Source organism: Lissotriton helveticus, chromosome 8 (genome assembly GCF_964261635.1).
Source record: "Lissotriton helveticus chromosome 8, aLisHel1.1, whole genome shotgun sequence".
Lineage (NCBI taxonomy): Eukaryota > Metazoa > Chordata > Amphibia > Caudata > Salamandridae > Lissotriton > Lissotriton helveticus.
Genome location: NC_136069.1, coordinates 1,202,775,151 through 1,202,795,637, shown reverse-complemented (window position 1 = coordinate 1,202,795,637; position 20,487 = coordinate 1,202,775,151).

Genomic DNA, 20,487 nt, shown 5'->3' with positions numbered 1-20,487 from the left:
GACCTGCGGAGCGGAGGAGATCGGGGATCGGACTGAGGTGGACCGGAGCGGGAGGAGAGGACCACTGACGGCGCGCCGAAGCGCCAGCGGCGCACCAGCACTGAAGTGGCTTGAGGTGTCGGTGAGGAGCCCCGGGATCTGGTGGACACTGAGGAAGGAGACGGCCAGCTTGAGTGGTGGCCTCCAACAGTGGGACGGTGAGAGGGGCGCCTGGGTTCGGGGAAGGGGGTGGTGGTGATTTGAGCAGTCAGCGCTGCCATTCCCCGCCCGAGTGACCCCCCCAAAGCGCTCTGCGCCTTCGAAGAGTGCCCACTCAGCCATTTGTTTTACGCCTAGAGGGATTTTGGCGCCTCTTCACAGCCCACAAAATCGCCAGGGAACACGTGGGGCAGCCCAAAATAAATACCCCCCCGGGAAGGCGGAACAACTGCCGCCCCAAGATAAGGAAATGGCTTTCAAGAAACTGAGGTCGCGAACCATTTTTATGAAACGAATGGGAACTGAAGAGGTAATTAGGAAGTCCTCCAATAAAGCGGTGAAAAGTGGACGGATAACAAGGACCCCTGCAATAACTAATTATTTTTCCACACTTACCACCAACGACCAAACAGAAAGTCAACTGCAAATCGAAGGAATAAAACCTGAGTTGAAGGAGGGTGGAGAAAACATATCGGGAGCTTCACAGGACCAATCAGGGGATCAAAACCTAACAAACCCAGAATTTGATCCTGAACAAAAAACCAGTCCATCAATTATAGAGGAATCCCCCTTGGAATCTGACTTATCTGGCCTAATTACTTCTAGTCCATTAAACATCCAACGCAGTACTGAATGTAACAACTCATGTCCAGAAAAAATTGTCAAGGAGGACGATAAGAAGCTCGAATCGCAAATAAGGCCAGAGGAGATACTTATCAGTACACTACAAAAATCCCTGGTTGATCTCGATTATTCACCAGACCTTTACTTGTTTAAATCTTCCAGCTTAACTAATCACAACACACCTGTGTCTAAGTCACTTCTCATCCTGCAAGAAATTTTAGAGTCTGTTCTTTCATTCTTAGGCCATATTCTGGAGAATTCAGACCAAACCCTTGATGTCCAAATAGGAATTCTAAAATTCCTAGTAGAAGAAAAAAGAAAAAAAGACCACACCGAGTCTATAAAAATACAAGAAACCCCAGTAACCATTCAAGAGGCAACAAGTAATAACAATATCAACAACACGCTACAAGACCAGGGAAAAAGCGACATCGGTACTCAAACGAAAGGAATATCAAACAAGGGATCTCAGAATAACCATCAGGAGCCAATTACATATTCCCTAAAGAAACTCTTCAGCAAAGATACAATTAACGTCCACAACCAATATCCTATTTTTGTAAACACTAAAAATAAACCAACAACGTCCAATTCGGTGACTGATCAAGAAAAGAAGGCTAACACCAGTCTCGACTGCGAACAAGCGAGGGATACACATAAAATCAAGAAGAACCAAGAAGGAGCTGGGAAAAAAAGAGGAAAACCGCAACGAAGAATCAAAAAGAAGAAAGCGCGTAGGCTCAAATTCCAGAAAGCAATAATCCCCCCTGCATCCCAGCACGAGCTTGAAGAAAGCACGAAAACACTGACTCCCACTAAGGGAACAAATCGAAACGCGGCAGCAAACGCAGACATAAAAATTCCTCAACAAAATACCACTTTAAATTCAAGAGCCGAAAAATTTCACCTCAATCGAACAACCTCAGGGTCAAGGAAGCCCTTCAAAGGGCCAGAAGATTATGACACAAAAGCCCCACCCGGGGAAGAAACATCGTCAAAATATTTACAAATAACAGAGCTTTTTCCCACAGATAGTGTCCCACTAAATCGTGGTAGAATAGTCAATTTTTTCCAACGTATTACTCCGTTACAAACCTTAACAAGTAAAGAAATTGAGTTAGTAATATTCCCAGATAAAGAAAATACCAAAAGAGCGGTGGTAGTATTCTGGTCACCGGTGTTACCAGGGATCATCCTAAGAGAACAGGAGATCTTACATAAATTTGGCTACGATTTGATCCCAACACAGGAAACCACAGTCAACAATCCGAAAAAATGGTTCAAAGGACCCTTATGGGAAAACCCCCATAATCACAACAAAACTAACTGTAGCACAGATGACTCAGTAACAATTTCAAATCCAAATCAAAATCTAAGGATTTTAGTAAAGAACGGAGAAAGAGAAGTTTGGAGCCAAGACGCGGAAGCAAAGGAAGCAGCAAAAATACTCCAGTCATGGTCATGGATTTCTGAGTCACTGAACGGAGGGAAAAATGCGAAGTATACGACCCAATCCATTTAGCAACGGCCTTTCGATAACATCTTGGAACATGGCAGGGAAACTACAGATAAAATGACGGGAGCCACAAAAAATCGACCGGACATATTGGCATTACAGGAAACCTGGTCAATAAAAACTATTAACCAGGACGGTTATTTTGTTTATGACACCCCTGCGCAGGAAGCCAAACGGGGACACGCTAAGGGAGGGATAGCTATCCTATTAAGGGATGAGTATCTCTGGGCCCAAGAGATTCTTGACACCAATTCTAAGCAATTCCAGTGTATAAAGATCAGGATGGAGACTCATTCCTTAGACCCTCAAAAAGGTCTATTACTTTTCAATGTATATGTCCCCCCCGGATCAAAGAACGATATCCAATTTGAGGAAACCCTTGATGCCATTCAGCAAATAATCGAAGCTCAATCTTATCTGCCATACCTGATCATGGGTGATCTCAACGGCAAAATATCAAACATCGAAATCTCCAACTGGGCGAACTGGTATAAAGATGAAGCTCTAGAAATAACGGTGCCGACATTCCCGACCAGAAGCAGGGCTGATAAAAGGGGGAAAATGCTATTAGCGTCACTTCCAATATTAAATGGAATTATATTGAACGGTAACGTGGAAGGAGACATCCCTGCATCCCACACAAGACGGGGAAATGGCACCCTTTCAATCCTAGATTATATGATCTGCAGCATGGAGTTGTTTGAGTCCGCTTCACATCTTCGCACCTACTTCTCTGAAGAGAGTGACCACGCAATCCTGCTATTACACACGCATTGGAAAATAAGCACCTGCTCACCTAGTCAAATCATGTATATCCATAGCACAGTAGAGACAAAAATAAACCAAAGGCGGATCTACTGGAACTCAACTATGTTAGACAAAATAACTACCTTAATTGACACAAACCATCTTCTATCCATAGAATACTCCGCTGACCTAATAACAAACTTTGAATCCATTATCGAGAATCTAAAGCAAGTCTTTCAAAACAAATTGCAACAAGCTGCACCAGTAAAGAATAAAAACAAAAATAAAACCTTGAATTCTGCAACTGCAAAAAGACTAAACAAACTTATTAGAGCTCAATATGTGGACCGCTCAATTTCAAGGCAGGTAGAAATTAATAAACTGAAAAATCAACTCAAGCGGGAAAGGCGTCGTTTAAAAAGAATAACGCAGGACAAAAATTGGGTCGACTTACAAATTGCGGCAAAAAAGCGCAACCAACGATCATACTGGTCATTAATTGCAAAAGGAAACCGGAACAAAAAAGGCCCTGCACTCCATCCCAGTCCCACCCCAAGAATGGGAAATCTACCTGACAGCTTTGTACAGAGTCAACACGAGTAATGAAGCGGCCGAAAACACAGGGAATGATAGTGAAGGAAACAACGTTCCGATCAGACACGCCTCTTCGTTCTCAATAGAAATGCATATCCGAAAGGCGAGATCCACAGGAGCCTCCGGCCCAGACCAAATACCAATCAAGGTCCTACAGGCTGACCCTAAGGGTTGGAGTAAGATGCTCTCTCCCCTTTTTAACTACATCTTCAAAACAGGAACAGTGCCAAAATCCTGGAAGGGGAGTATCATAATACTGATCTTTAAAAAAGGATCAAGACATCAGGCTGGCAACTATCGCCAAATAGCATTACTAGATGCGACGGGGAAAATCTTCGCCGCTGAAGTGTTGGACCAACTCAAAAACTGGGCATTTTCACAGGATTTAATTCCCTTATATCAGGCCGGTTTCAGGCCAAAGCACTCGGTTATTGATAACATCGCAATATTACAAACAATCCTCGACAAATACGTTGTAGGAAAATCCCAACCGGTATACGCAGCTTTCATCGATTTTTCTACCCCATTTGATCGAGTAGACAGACCATCTCTCTGGAAAAAACTGAGGAAGCTAAGAATTCCTGAACAATTATTACAAATCATAATTACACTACATTCGCACACGTGGTGCCAAGTGCAAATGGGGTGTGAAAAGGGCCTGACCAACATAATTCCAACAGCAAATGGACTCAAGCAAGGGTGTCTCCTAGCCCCCTTGTTATTCTCACTATACCTTAGTGATTTGCCTCAGCATCTGCAACAAGTGCCAAGTCTGCCTCCAAAGATCGCTGCCCAAAACGTTCACGTTCTCTTATACGCAGACGATATTGTAGTGTTAGACCTTACGCCCTTTGGTCTGCAAAGACTTTTAGACACTTTGAACAAATACACTCAGGAAAACTTCTTAATTCCAAATCTCACAAAGGCAAAAATAGTTTCCTTCTCAGGAAGAAAAAGAAGTACCAAATTCCGTTGGAGACTCGGCGCTGGAACAATAGAAGAGACTGACGAATACACCTACTTGGGCAGGATTTTTACTAAGACATTAAAAAACAATTCACATGTTAATAACCTGACTAGGAAATCTGAGGTGCATGCTGGAGCCCTTCAAAGACTATACACGGCTTCAGGTAACAGACATTTTTCATCCCTTCTCAAAGTATATAGTACAAAGATACCTCCAGTTCTATCATTTGCTTTGGAATACATTCCAATAAAACAGTGGTCATTCCTGGACCAAAAAGAAGGGAAGATATTGAGGAAAATGCTGAAGGTATCACAATCCATTCCGGTGCAAGCTCTCCGCCTCGAATTCTCAATCACGAGTTCATTTTCAAGAGCCATTGCAAACGTCATCAGGTGGGCATATAACCTGCTGCACGCAAAGGATGGAACTCTCCGTTCACTACTCAAAGCCGAGACCTTCGACTGTGATGCTTCGAAACAAGTATTCTTCAGCAACATGTCCACTGCATTTAAACTAGCTGAGATCAATGTTAACCTGTTGCTTACGTGGACTCCATCACAACTGAAACTTTTTTTTAAATGTTTAACCCCCAGACTCAGTTACGATCTTGATTTTTCACACTGTACCAAATTGACTCTGTATGAAAGCTTTGCGGAAACAATTGCACCTAAGCAAGTGCAACAATACATAGACTTTAATCTTTCGCACGGCGCTAGGAGAACAATCATCCTGTTACGGCTTGGCATTCTACCAGTGCTAACCATAACATCAAGATGGCACCTAAAGGGATCTTCATTATGTAACCTCTGCTACGGAGGGGAGCAGGATGTAGAACATCTTTTATTCACATGCCCTAATCCAAAACTAGTGGCAGCGAGGACAAAACATCTGAATCCTATATACATTAACTGCCGTATCACTACTGTAAAGGACTTGATCACAGTATGTAAATTTCCCCCCAATGAATTAGTTTGTTATAACTTTTATACATTTTTAAAACCTTTTTTAGCTTTGTACTAATATGAAATTCCAAAACGTATTTGTAACTGAATTTTACCATACAAAATTTGTGGTCCTTAGCAGAGTACCAAAACAAATAAAATAAAACTTGAAACTTGACTTTAATACATTTTTATAATAATTTGCAAATATACATCATGAAAAATTAATTAACAAACGTATGCACAATGTTACTACTCTTAAGGACCAGATAGCAGGGGAGATGGTTCTGATTTGGGTGGGTGATTTTAATTGTACTATCTGTCCCAATGGTTCGTCGGGCATTTGCGGCCTAGGCAAGCACAAGGATTTCAACCCCACTCACTTCATTCACACGAAACTTGGTAACATGCTGAATAACATGATCTTCCATTTTAATTTGTCCTATGTTAACGAGCTATGCACCCCAATCATCCCGTTTCAGCCAACTTTCCACAGGAGGGGATGCAACTCAATGATTGACTTTACACTTTTATCCACAACCCATGCAGGGTTAGTATCATCATGGGAAACACTTGACGCCGCCTTTAGCGACCACTACCCAATTTCTTTCAATGTAAAAATCAAAGGGTGCCAACCGACCTCAGAGGATACATTTTTATATCAACCTGTGATTAACCTAGCAACCAGAAATGGATATTCTATCAAATGGGACAAGGTGGGACCTGTGGGACTTATACAAAAGTTAGTTCTAACAACCCACGAAGATATGCACATTTGTCTGTCACAAACTGAGGAGCCATCAAAAGTTTTGGGCTCGTTTTTAAAAATTCAAGCAGAGTTGAAAAAGCTATTAACCAGGGAATACCGATGAGATATAAATAGACCTCATGGATGGTTTGACAACAGCTGTACAAAAGCACTCACAGCTCTGAAAAAGACATTGCACGCATCACCAAGATCCCCCGTGGAGATTCGTCAAGCCAGAAAGCTGTATCAAATGGCTATTAAAACTAGGAAATTATCACTGAAGAAAGAGGCCTGGTCGGCTCTGTATGAAGCCTCAAAAAGTAAGGATAACACCGCTTTTTGGAAAGCAGTTACCGCTCCTTATTTGCAGAATAAAGAGACAGATGTGATAGATATAGCTATCAATGGGGAAACCTGGGTGAATCACTTTAAACATCTTTATGACAAAGTTAATCCCCCTGACCCTGTGAATTCTATGACTGAGAAGTTGGGTACTGAATACGATAACAATCCACCTAGTGTATTCCCGCTAGGTATTACTTTTAACTGCGATGAGGTCATTAAGGCAATCAAAGAAAGCCTCTCAGGCAAAGCTCCGGGCCCGGATGGAGTCCCAATAGATGTTTACAAAACTGAGATCAATCTTTGGGCTCCCATGTTAACAAATGTTCTAAACAATGCAAATCATCGTGGGTTCATACCGTCCTGGACCGAAGCAATAGTTGTCCCAATTTTTAAACAAGAGGACAGAAATGACCCCACTTGCTACTGGCCAATTTCGCTACTGGATGCACTAATGAAGGTAGCGGGCCGCAAAATTTTAAACAGGATTCAAACATGGGTAGAAGAGAACGATGCTATCTCAAATTTACAGTGTGGATTCAGAACGGGCAAAGGCACAATAGAGCAGGGATTAAACCTGGCCCTAGTTATATCCAAATATACTAAGGCCAAAAAGGGAAACCTTTTCGTCACCTTCGTGGACCTGAGTTCCACTTTTGACTGTGTGGACCATGAGAAACTATGGTCCACAATAACTGACATGGGTATAGGCGGCCAAATCCTTCTATTTATTAAAGAATTATATTGGGGTGCCGGCGCTAGGGTCGTTATGGCAGAACGGGTGCGTGCTCAGGCAAGTTCCCCATCAGGAGGGGTGTGAGACAGGGGTGCATATTAGCACCCCTTCTCTTCACCCTATATATAAACTCCATCGGCCAACACCTAAGGGAATCACAGTACGATTATCCAATCATCCTGGGAACGCCAGCGCCATTATTCTTATATGCTGCTGATGCCACTATTATGTCTCGAACCAGGGTCGGCCTACAGAGTGCTGTTCAGAAATTTACTAACTTCATGCGAGATAGAGGGCTAAAAGTTAACATCACAAAAACATATACCATGGCAAGTGGCCCCGGGACAAAGAGGGCACCCTGTCCAATTTTCCTTGACGGTAGGAGGATCGAGACCACGGATCAATTTCCCTACCTAGGTATAAATTTCAACAGGAAGGGAAACTGGCACGCAGCACTGAGTGCCAGACATTTAGCCTTTTTCCGGGCAATAGGCGCCCTGAAAAATTTTGCGGCTAAATTAGGGGTGTGACAGAACTGATTTCAATCTATAAGACGAAATGCATTTCCACAGCCACATACGGCTCCGGTCTTTGGGGGATTGAAAATGCACAACTGATTCAACAATGTGAAAACCAGTACCTCCGAAATTTATTAGGGGCCCCCAAATCAACAGCCACTTACATCGGACACATCGTACTGGGCCTACCATACATCTCAGATGTCATAAAAATTGTGCCATACTACTGTGGCACAAGGTATGGGTTACCCCCAAGACATCACTAAATAGAGATTTAATCACCGATTGCCATAAACTCGATGGAGCAAGTAACATCAAATGGCTCACTTATGTAAAGAACATGCTGACTGAGATTGGTCACTCAGAATACTTCACAAGGCCATTAAGCATGGTAGTGGTGGCCAGAAAGTCTCTAAAAAAGATGGCCCTTGACCATCTAGCTAACAAGAGGTGGGGGGCTTGGAAAAAGCTAAAACCACAGTTATTGGATACCAACAAATTACCACCGATGAAGGGCCCCAACGGTATCTTCTAACTCAACCAAGCTGCTACGCTCGCATGCTATTAACCCGCTTTAGGCTTGGTACATTTTTCCGCTTGACCACCTTTCCAGATTGTAACAACTGGTCAAGGTAAAACCTAACATGCCCATGCAATGATATTTCTGTTCAATCTGATATCCATTGTATATTATTTTGCAAATTTTACCTGGAACCGAGAGAGGCTTTTCTGAAACCAATTTTAAGGGCATGGGGGATTCGCACCTGCAGACTAGCTTTTATCAGGCTACAACAGCTAGAAAACTATCCCGTCATCCATGCTGTATCTAGCTGTTTAAAACTAGCAATCAAGTTTAGGAATTCAATATAATAACCATGAGAACTAACACTATTTTTAGATTTCCCTGTTTTTATTGGAATATTAGGCTTTTAAAAACGTACACGGAATTACATATGACAGGTACTGCATAATAAGATTTTTTATCCCGGCAAATGTTACAATTGCACAATGTACATTCAATGTTTATGGCACTTTTAACGTATGCTTTTATGATTTTAACTCTGAAAATCGAATAAAGCTTTTTGAATTTGAATTTGAATTTGATCTCCAATGTCCAAATCTTTTTTTTTTTTCTTATGTACGCTTACGAGATGACTTACAGACTTTGCACCATACGTCGTCCTTACGTGCATGGTACACGCACGGTAAATATACTGTAAAAAAAAATAGCCTCTATTACTAATTTTTTATAATCCCCGGGGACCCCATCCCCCGGGGCTTTAACTATATGTTGAGGGGGGCTTATGGCCCCCCCGCAGCCCCAAGGACCGCCATCTCCGGGGCTTCTTTTAAAAAAAATATTTAAAAAACACCTGTGTGTGGGGGGGCTGTAGTACCCCCACACACCCCGAGGACCGCCACCTCCCCAGGGCTCTAATATTTAAAATAGGAGGTCCGTGATGGACCCCCCAGCCCTGGGGACCACCACCCCCTAGGGCTTTTGAATATTGGGAGGGGGCCCACCCCTCCTGGAGCCTTTGATAGCCCTGGGGACCGCCACCTCCCAGGGCTGGCTCCGCAGTGTCCCGGGGTGCCTACCCTCGGGACACTGCTGTTTGCTATGGTAGGGTGGGAGCCTCGCGGCTCCCGCCCTACCATAGCAAACTGCTTTTGTATTTGAAAGATAGAGCAGGAAACCTGCTCTCTCTTTCAAGTAGGAAAGCAGATTGCATTTCGTCAGAGACAGCAGCATGTAAGCTGCTCTCTCTGACAAAAAGCAATGCCGCCTCCCGAAAGATGTGGGGAGCCGGCTGGGACAGTGGGGGCTTTGGGGCTCCCCCCACGGTCCCCAACGTTATATTTCAGCCCCGGGGGATGGGTCCCCGGGATTATAAAAAATTTGTAATAGAGGCTATTTGTTTTTTATGATAGATTTACCGTGCGCGTACCATGCACGTAGGTACGACGTACGGTGCAAAGTCTGTAAGTTGTCCAGTAAGTGTACCTAAGCAAGAAAAAAATCAATTACAAAATATATTTTACAGATATCTATCAAGTTTATGTGTTTATGTGTTTGTTGGTTCTAATGAAACCTTTTCTCTTTATTGGTACTTATAAGTAAGTACTTATGCATAGTCTAAACTTGTTGAGGAGCAGTGTTTTATAGAGTGCTGAACTTTTGACCTCTGGTGACAGTTGAATTTTGCATGATCTGTTGGGGGTAGGGTGGAAAGTTATGTCAGTTGGAAAGGTTTGAAATGTTGAACAAATAGAAATGTTTGTTTGGTTTTGAATTATTGTGTGAAGGAATTTGATTTGATTTGTTTTTAACGTGTAATATATGTGTAAATTGGGAGGGAAAATGTGCCTTTTCTTGGCTGTGCTGTAAGCACTGAAGCAGAGAGATTTTGTATAAGACTATCTGCTCTGTGAGTGACATTCTTCTGAATCTACCAATCAGTTTGAGAGGTGAGTTGATAACTTGTAATGGAATGAATGTGGTGCATTTTATTTTTAATAAGAGTAATGTGTTTATCGTGTAAAGTTTGTAGAATCATATTCTGAGGTTGTCTGCATTTGGATAACTATTGTGATAAAATCATTTGGTAAGTTAATGTGTTTAGTGAGTCACTTTTGTGCAATAAAGTGCAGTACTAAAAATGTAGAATGTGTGCAGTCTCTTTTTTAGTTGTAGAGTAGTTAATAGTGTTGCTTTTTTTAGAATTAGGCTTGTGTTCTAAATCTACAATTTTATAGTCAGTTTACATACAGTGCTAGAATCACACTGAGCGTCTGTGTACATTAAGGTATTATACTTGCCCCTTTTTCAATATTCTCTCCTGTCTCTCCTCACAGTCTACCTCTCTCTGCTTATATTGTCCCCTCTCTTCTGATATTTCCCCTCTTTCCTTATTCTCACTGATATTTCCTCATAGTGCTGCTTGTTCTCATAGTCCCTCCTGCCCTCTTAGTCCCCTTCCGTCCTCATTGTCTCCTCTGTCTCCTAATACTCCCCCCTTCTTTTTATACTCCCTCCTCTGTCCTCTTAATCCTCCCTCTCTCCTCACACCTCGGTCTTAACAATTCCCCAGTCATTATACATAGACTGCTGCATACACTCTTGGGCAGATTTACAAGCCCGTTGGGCCTCTTGCTTGTTCTATTGTGTAACGTGTTTGGATGTAATGTTGGCAAAAAATAATGCATCAAATTGGAAATGTATTTGCAAGTGAGTCAGGGCTGTCCACTGAAATATAGTAGTTATTTACATGGAATGAGTTCAGTCACTTAAACGTTTTAGTGTAGTAATTGTGTTTTGGTAAAATGTATGGTTTTACATTTCTTGTCTAGAATCACACTGAGCGTCTGTGTACATTAAGGAATTATACTTGCTCCTTTTTCAATAATCTCTCCTGTCTCTCCTAACAGTCTACCTCTCTCTGCTTATATTGTCCCCTCTCTTCTGATATTTCCCCTCTTTCCTTATTCTCACTTGTCTTTCCGCATAGTGCTGCTTGTTCTCATAGTCCCTCCTGTCCTCTTAGTCCCCCTCTGTCCTCATTGTATCCTTTGTCTCCTAATACTCCCCCTTCTTTTTATACTCCCTCCTCTGTCCTCTTAATCCTCCCTCTCTCCTCATACCTCCCTCTTAACAATTCCCCAGTCAGTATACATAGACTGCTGCATACACTCTTGGGCAGATTTACAAGCCCCTTGCGCCTTTTTGTTGTTCTATTGTGTTACTTTTTGGATGTAATGATATGATAGTAATTGTGCACTGTGACACCACCACCATGGATGCACCCTATTTACAATGTGGTGCACCATGGGGCAAAAATGGCACAGATATGTGATGTTTCCGTGCAGTGAAGGTGGCGCATTGCTTGAGCTCCAATAATACTCTGGGGGCCCTATGCACAAAATGCTGTGCCAATCCTTATTCCTGCTTGAAGCAGGTGCAGGGTTTTGACGCAGCATGACTCAAAAAGTAACAAAGTGAAATCTTGTAGATTTCACTCAGCCACTTTTAGGAGGTGTTCCTGTGCCAGAACGCCCCCCCCCCCCCTCCGTGTAGGAATGTCTCCTTCTGATACAGGAATTTATAAAGTGACGCATCTCCCAGATGCATCACATTGTAAATACCACAGAGAATGACGCATCTTTTGCACCACCGCTGCATCAGAAAAGTGGTGCAATGGCGGTATGAAAGAGACACGAGGGGGTTGTAAATCCACCCAGAACACATATAAATTCACCCATGCAGTTTCACCAGCAGTGCAAATTGAAGCATAGACTTGTAACATATGTATGTGCATATGTTACATCCAAGTGCTTCAGTAGTACTGCAGTATACTATAGGTAAAAAACTTATAGATTTATGCTCTAGCACTTCCTTATAGTTGTGCACTATCACATTCACCAAACACTACGATTGTATTCATTCATTCATTTATGCACTATACATTAATTCAGACAAAGTTTTACACACTATCATAGAAATATAGTTTTCTTTGACAAGTGGAGGTAGTTCTGAAAAGAACTGGGTTTTTTGTCTTTTTAGTTTTGTAATAATTTTTTTGTATTTTATAAACAAGTTTTCTTTTTTTGTTGTTTTTTTTTTAAAGAAAAAAACTAAACTGCAACCCAAAAAGTGTTCAACAGGAACAAAACAATGAAAGAAAAAAATTAAACTCGTGGACAACGATGCTCCCGTTTCCTCCGGATAATAAGATCGATTGATTGCTCACCATAACACAACAATTAATTGCAAAATTTGCAATGTATGGTGAGATCCGCAAAATCAGGTTGAATATTTGGGTGCGGACTGGTTGCCTGAGGTGGTGGTGCAGTTGAAGTACTTGGAGCAGTAGGTGGATGGTTGTCCTGCAGTCTTTGGGTGCAAGCTCTTGCATAAATATTACGGTGCAGAGTCTTCACATGGCGCACCATGCTTGCTGTACCGAATGAATATTTTTTGTGGGGTCGCCCCTGGACAGAGTTGTGTCACATATCTTGCAAGTGACTTTTGAGGCATTGACTTTTTTTTCACCTTCAGGGAAGGTAAAGAACTTCCAAATTACAGCTTCTTTTTGTTTTGGTTGAGGCTGCTCAGCAATAAATTCTTACTCTGAAGAGTGGTCAGAAGATGATTCCAGAAATGCAGCCATGGTGAAGGTTGTTTCTAAATTGACTGGAGCTCCACAGAAGATATTCTCCTGAGAAAGTCAAAGAAGAATGATTAAAATGGGAGGGGTCTTTCAACAGTTGGAATAGGAAGTGTTATGAACTAATCAAATCTCTTTCTTGAAAGTCACATGGCTTTGCGTACACTCACAGTACGCTTATGGAGCTCTTACGTTGCGCTTTCGGTGCTCTTACGATGTGAGTACAAACGACGTACCGCGGCAATTTGCGTAATTGCTATTAAAAGTAATATACGCTTACTAAAAGTTAAAAAAAACTTGTTTCAAGATAATCCCAGATGTCTTCCCTTAATATGTACATTAAATACATAAATATATGTCTTTGAACAATTAGAAACTTTTGCGGCGTGCGCGTACGGGGCGCCGTACATGACATCACGTGAAAGCGTTGATGCGACGCGCAACGTCAAAGCATATCGGTAACGTATGCGCGGGTACGCGCAGAGGACGATTTACCGGACAAAGTTTTGTGCGATCACCGTACGTGTATGGTGCGATTACCCCCAAAAAAATGAAAAAGGAATTATATAGAATGTAATTTTAATATATTGTAAAAAAAATTAATTAATGAAAAAATGTAAATGTATTTTTGTTTTTATTTTACATTAAGAATATGAAATATAACTTAAAAAATAAAATAAATATAAATATTTGTAATACATTTTTTAGAAATTAGTGTAAAAAGAAAGAAATATAATAATTAATTCATTTAAGAATTATCATTTAAATAACCTTTGAAATTCACTGAAAAAGCCATAGGTTTCAGCCACGTTATAGTTAGGAATTAGCATTTAAAAAACCTTGCAAATTCACTGAAAAAAACATAGGTTTCACACACTTTATAGTTAGCTGGACATTTCACTCATACAAAAGCATTGAAATTCCCCCGTTATAGTTAGTTCAGCTAACTATAACTCGCTCGCCCGCAATGCACTGCTGATGATGTCACATATTACATCACTCATGACATGATCACTGACATCACTCATGACATCACTGATGACATCTCAAATGACAACACTGATGACATCACTGATGACATCATCCTTGTGAAAGAGTATCAGACCTCTTTTTACCGTAATATTACCTTTGATAAACACATTGAAAAATAGAAACAAAACATTTCAAAACAATGGAGATACCAATACCAGTTACAACAACCTATTCAGTAATTACAAAATCTACATACACATCCACTCATTCACCAACAGTTCTATATAGTCACTCAAACATGCACTCACTCATCACATGTACTCATACACCTATACATCCTGTTACACACGGATACTCATCCATAGAGTTACTCACACACATAATCATACATGCAAATAAACTATCAAACATACATTTACTTGCATATACAGCTATAAACACAGCACTATCCTTACTTTTACAGAAACGTACACATACTTACTCTCTTAAACAATCACTTATAGAAACACATACTTTTTTATACAGGAACTCTTCCAATCTCTCACATATACTCACTTATATACATCAATACTCACATATACTAGTTTAAAACATATGTAGTTACTCATGAAGATACTGTTGAGACAGTTATTCACTCACTAACACACCCATGCACACACTCATCCACCCATACAGCCCTGCACACATGCTGTCTTCAAAACACATACAGTGAGTCGGTCATTCATGCGTGTATGCACTAAGTAATACCCCCACCAAACCATACAGACACTCAAAAAACCAACTAAAAACCCATATAGACATTCATGTAACTACTCGCCAACCTATGCAGCCACTTATACACAAAGTGAGACACTGAAACAAATATTTAAATATTTAAACATTACTCGGTAATACATGTATTCACTAAGATATACTTTGTAAGTCAGTTATGCAATCAATTTTTTCAAAAAATACATCCATTTAGACACTTATTTACCCATTTATTATTCCGTCGACCTTTAGATATACATATATAAAAATATTTATTTTACAAAGACACACATTCACTGGATGATGTCATCAGTGAGGTCATCAGTGATGTCATTTGAGATGTCATCAGTGATGTCATGAGTGATGTCACTGACCATGTCAGGAGTTATGTAATATGTGACGTCATCTGCAGTGCATTGCGGGCGCGTGAATTCTAGTTAGCTGAACTAACTATAACGGGGGAATTTCAATGGTTTTCTATGAGTGAAATGTCCAGCTAACTATAACGTGTGTGAAACCTATGGTTTTTTCATTGAATATATATACATATACATTGTAAGCCTATGCCTATCCACATTTATGTGCGCAAAGCCCACTAGGGCGAGAATGGGGTTGTACATCCTTTTGTTTGTCGATAAAGTTTGTTGACAGATTCTAAATGTACGCGCAAATGCATGCAAACATGTCCGTTTTACCAATCTAACTTAAAAGGTAACACAGAGATGTGGTTTATTTAATCGTCATATTGTTTTGCCGCAGAATATTAATGATCTTGCTAACACTGTTATGATTATAAGAAAAACTATGAGTCTGTCTTTCATGTCTGCTGACATGTAGTTCATTACGTGTAACTTCTTTATTTAAAAATGGCCGCGCGCTTTTGCCTCTTGTCCAGTGAGCAAGACTGCTTGGCAGTCGAAACGCGTTTGGCGGCGGCGGAATAAAGAACTTTTAAAATCCCACAAGTATCGTTTTCCTTGAACCTGATTAATAGGACTTAGCCCAAGAAGTCCTTTGCAACGATACAACTTTCGGTTTGGAGCGGGCAGGAGATGCTTGAGCAATACCCTTGATTCAAACAACTGCCACCCCCCCGTATCGCTGGGAACGGAAACGGATATCACAAAGAAAAGTCAGCGCCGGAGAAGAGGAGACGCCTTAGAGGGTCGGAGGACAGCTCGGAGACGCCGACACTGAACCGGGTAAGCCTGACTTGTGAATGCCAGCGGGGGAGAAAGTGAAGGTTCGCGAGCTAGTGATTTAGCACGGAGTTCAGAACCGGTTGGGATTACAGCTTTTTGCGCGCTGTTAAATTTGAAAATGGACGCCGCAGAGGTACATGAGCGCGAACAGGCAGCTCTCCAAGTATTCACTAACATAAGCGGCCAATCTGCCGATCCAACTTCACCAGAGTCGGGGAGTAACATACACAACGACCTACTAACCAAACTGAGGAAATTAGAAAAATTGCAACGTTCAGAGCTATCCAAGTGGTGGGAGTCTAAATCCCTGCAGCGTTACCTGGAAGTGCAGCGAATCCCCCGGGGCCTGCGAGTAATGGTGGCACCGAGCTATGAGGATCCTAATCCGGAAATGTTAAAAGAGTGGGCTGCCAATAACAATGAATCGTCGAGGCGTATGCTAGGCATACTGATTAAATATGCTGACATTGACAGGTCAAAAATAATGGAAGAAATAATGGATTTGCTTTCAGATTTAAGTAAAGAAGAGGACCAAGCAACCATAACTAAATTCAAAACGGAGGCTAAAGAGAGATTAAAGAAGCTAGAGACCACCATAAAAGAACGCAAAGCACTTAAATTCTTAAGAGATAAATTGGACTATGAACGTGGTCAAATTTACACTTTTGCTAAGCGCTACGAATCAATTAGGAAGCAGAAAAGCTTCAAAAGTACTACTGGAGCAGATGCGCAATCCGAAACCGGCAGCCGACAAAGCTCTGATCCAGATACTGATCTGGAGATGAATATTCCCATTCAGGGAGCAATACCAACGATAATTGAAGAATTTGGTTATTTAAACGTAGAGCGCCGATACAACTTGCGTCAAAGGCCACCAACACAGAGTGCCAACGCAGGTCAGCGAAAAGGAAAAGGCAAAGGGCAAACCGCCGGAAGAGGGCAATCTGCAGGGCGAGGCACCCAGAAGAAAAAGAAGAATGTGGCATAGTAACCAACGAAACGAAAACGTTATCTGTGATAAATTTGACGAATGTAAAATTGACTGAGGAAGAACTGAAAATTTTGGAACTGGGGTTGTCGTTTTGTCCAGAGGCGGATCTGGACTATGTGCAAACCAGAATAGACCTCTTTAAGTTTATAAGACTACTGAAGTTAAAAAAACATTTTTTGATGAACCCAAGGAAAAGAACCACAGGCAACCAAATGGGTGGAGCAACACATGAAGGCAACCTAGTGGTGGATGACATGGACTTGATGATGGACTTACGTGCCAGTAATATAGTAGCACAAGATCCAGGAGTAAACAGTCTTGCTGCAGCGATTGCAGAAGAAGAAGAAATTGACATTTTTCAGGATGCCCCTACTAGTTTTCGGCCTAGTTCAAGATTCATTCCCACAACAGCAAAGGATACTGTTGATGTTTACAATGAACTAGTTCAAAATGAATTGAAAAATCTGGGCAAAAATGTTCAACCGAATAAAGCAACTTCTAAAAAGCAACAGGCCTACTATGCATTGATAAAAAAGTTAACTGAATGTGATAACTGCATAGTTCGCAATGCGGATAAAGGGGGCAACGTAGTTCTCTGGGATAGGGACACATACCTATTAGAAGCATATAAGCAATTGAATAACAAGAAATGTTATGTTCAGGTATCAGAAGACACAATGCTAAACAGCAATGAGCAATTTAATAGAGAACTGCAAAGTTGGTATGATTCATCTTTAATAAGCCATGATGAATTTATGTTTCTTAAAATTGACCAGCCTACTACAGCGGTGTTTTATTTAATACCTAAGGTGCATAAAGACATTGTTGATCCCCCCGGCCGCCCAATAATATCTGCAATAGGAAGTGCTTTGGAAAATACTTCTAAATTTGTAGACTCCTTTCTCAATCCACTCACCAAGGCACTTCCATCATTTATACTGGACACCGGGGATTTCCTTAAAAGGATCTATGATATACCCTGGGAAGATGACTATTTACTAGTCACAATTGATGTTGCCACACTGTACACTAGTATAAGGCACTGCGATGGCTTACGTGCAGTGAAACACTTTTTGGGAACTAGGTCGATTACACTGTGGGCCCATACTCAAATGATTCTACGTATGGTGGAAAAATGTTTAACCAGCAATTTTTTCCTCTTCTATGGCCAACTCTACCACCAGACATGTGGCACTGCCATGGGGACCTGCTTCGCCCCCAGCTATGCTAATTTGCATATGGGCTGGTGGGAGGAGCAGGTCGTCCGGACGCAGTATCAGAAAGAGTGGGAGGAACACATAGTTCACTGGAGTCGTTTTATCGACGACCTATTTGTGGTGTGGAGGGGAACAGAGCGCGAAGCTAAGGCTTTTATTAATAGTCTGCAAACTAATGACCTAAACCTCACGTTCACCAGTTCCATCTGTAGGGACAGTGTTAATTTCCTAGACCTTAGAGTTTATGTAGAGAATGGAAGGTTACAAACCAGTCTCTATCGAAAACCTACAAGCGGCAATACTCTGCTGCACGCACAGAGCTTTCATCCTTTAAATTTAAAGTGTAGCATCCCCTATGGGGAAAGCCTGAGGGTTAGGCGTAACTGCAGTACCCCAGAAGAGACAGCAAAAGAATTAGGGGTGCTTAAAAGAAGATTCACTGAAAGAGGGTACCCTGAAAACTGGATCGATCAGGGAATTCATAAAGCATCAAAAAAGAATAGAGAGGAAATTCTGTTTTCTAATCAGAAGACTGCGCAATCTAAACAGAGCCAGTGTAGGTTTATAACCACATTTAGTAAACAACATGTTGAGGTGAGAAGAATACTCAACAAGCACTGGCATATCATTAAGAATGACCCGATTCTTGGGAAGGAGGTAGACAGGCGACCGCAAATCACCTATAGAAAATCAAAATCCTTCAGAGATTCCCTAGTGAGCAACACACTTAAAAAACCACGTCCAAAGAAAAATTGGCTATCAGAGAAAAATGGCTTTGTGAAATGTTTAAAATGTAAGGCATGCATGCATGGGATAAATTGTAACAGGTACAAATTAGGCCTTGGTGACAGAGTTGAAAAAATCAAAGGCAAATACACATGCAAGACAGATTTTGCTGTCTACGTGCTGCAATGCCCTTGTGGCTTGCGGTACTAGGGAGCACAATCAATGAGGTACACAAGCGTATCTTGCAACATTTGAGAGCCATCAAGAATTCTGATAGATCCTACCCTGTAGCACGGCATTTTGAGAAGTCGCACAACAAAGACACTAGTGGTCTGACATATTATGTGATTGACTCAATCCCTGCAAGCCAAAGAGGTGGTAATCGTCTAAAAAAATTAAGACAGTTGGAATCTCGCTATATAATAAAGCTAGATTCAAAACAACCGAAGGGTCTCAATATGGAGGAAGATTTACACACACACCTTTAAATTATAGTAAGTGAATAAAATGAGAGTAGCTATCTGTAACCGATGTATTTATCTGTTCACGAATAAGAACATTTTTTGGACAGACTATTAGACAATTAGCTGAGCTGGTGGTATACAGTGTTAGTAAACAGTGATATTTAAAAAATGAGTTTTTGCAAAACAGACGGTTTAATTTTGACAATGGTATTCAGTTAAAATGTGACATGGTTAAGCAGGTTAATGTACTTAAAAGGATGTATATGCTCACTTGAGCCACATTGTAAGCCTATGCCTATCCACATTTATGTGCGCAAAGCCCACTAGGGCGAGAATGGGGTTGTACATCCTTTTGTTTGTCGATAAAGTTTGTTGACAGATTCTAAATGTATGCGCAAATGCATGCAAACATGTCCGTTTTACCAATATAACTTAAAAGGTAACACAGAGATGTGGTTTATTTAATCGTCATATTGTTTTGCCGCAGAATATTAATGATCTTGCTAACACTGTTATGATTATAAGAAAAACTACGAGTCTGTCTTTCATGTCTGCTGACATGTAGTTCATTACGTGTAACTTCTTTATTTAAAAATGGCCGCGCGCTTTTGCCTCTTGTCCAGTGAGCAAGACTGCTTGGCAGTCGAAATGCGTTTGGCGGCGGCGGAATAAAGAACTTTTAAAATCCCACAAGTATCGTTTTCCTTGAACCTGATTAATAGGACTTAGCCCAAGAAGTCCTTTGCAACGATACAACTTTCGGTTTGGAGCGGGCAGGAGATGCTTGAGCAATACCCTTGATATATATATATATATATATATACGCTCCGTGGGGTGACCAAAAAGTAAGCAACACACTGCACACAGCCGCTTTTCCCCGTAAAAGCATCTTTATTGGCATGAGCAGCCCTCTTTGCAGTCCATTTCAGCAGAAAACCACAGCCTGACGCGTTTCGTGTTTCACTTCCTCAGAGGCTGTTTGTGGTTCAAAGGAGCAAGGCGTGTCCACATCTCCCTAATTATTTATGCTGTGTATCAGCGCTTTAGGGTTTCTGGGGGATGTAGTCCG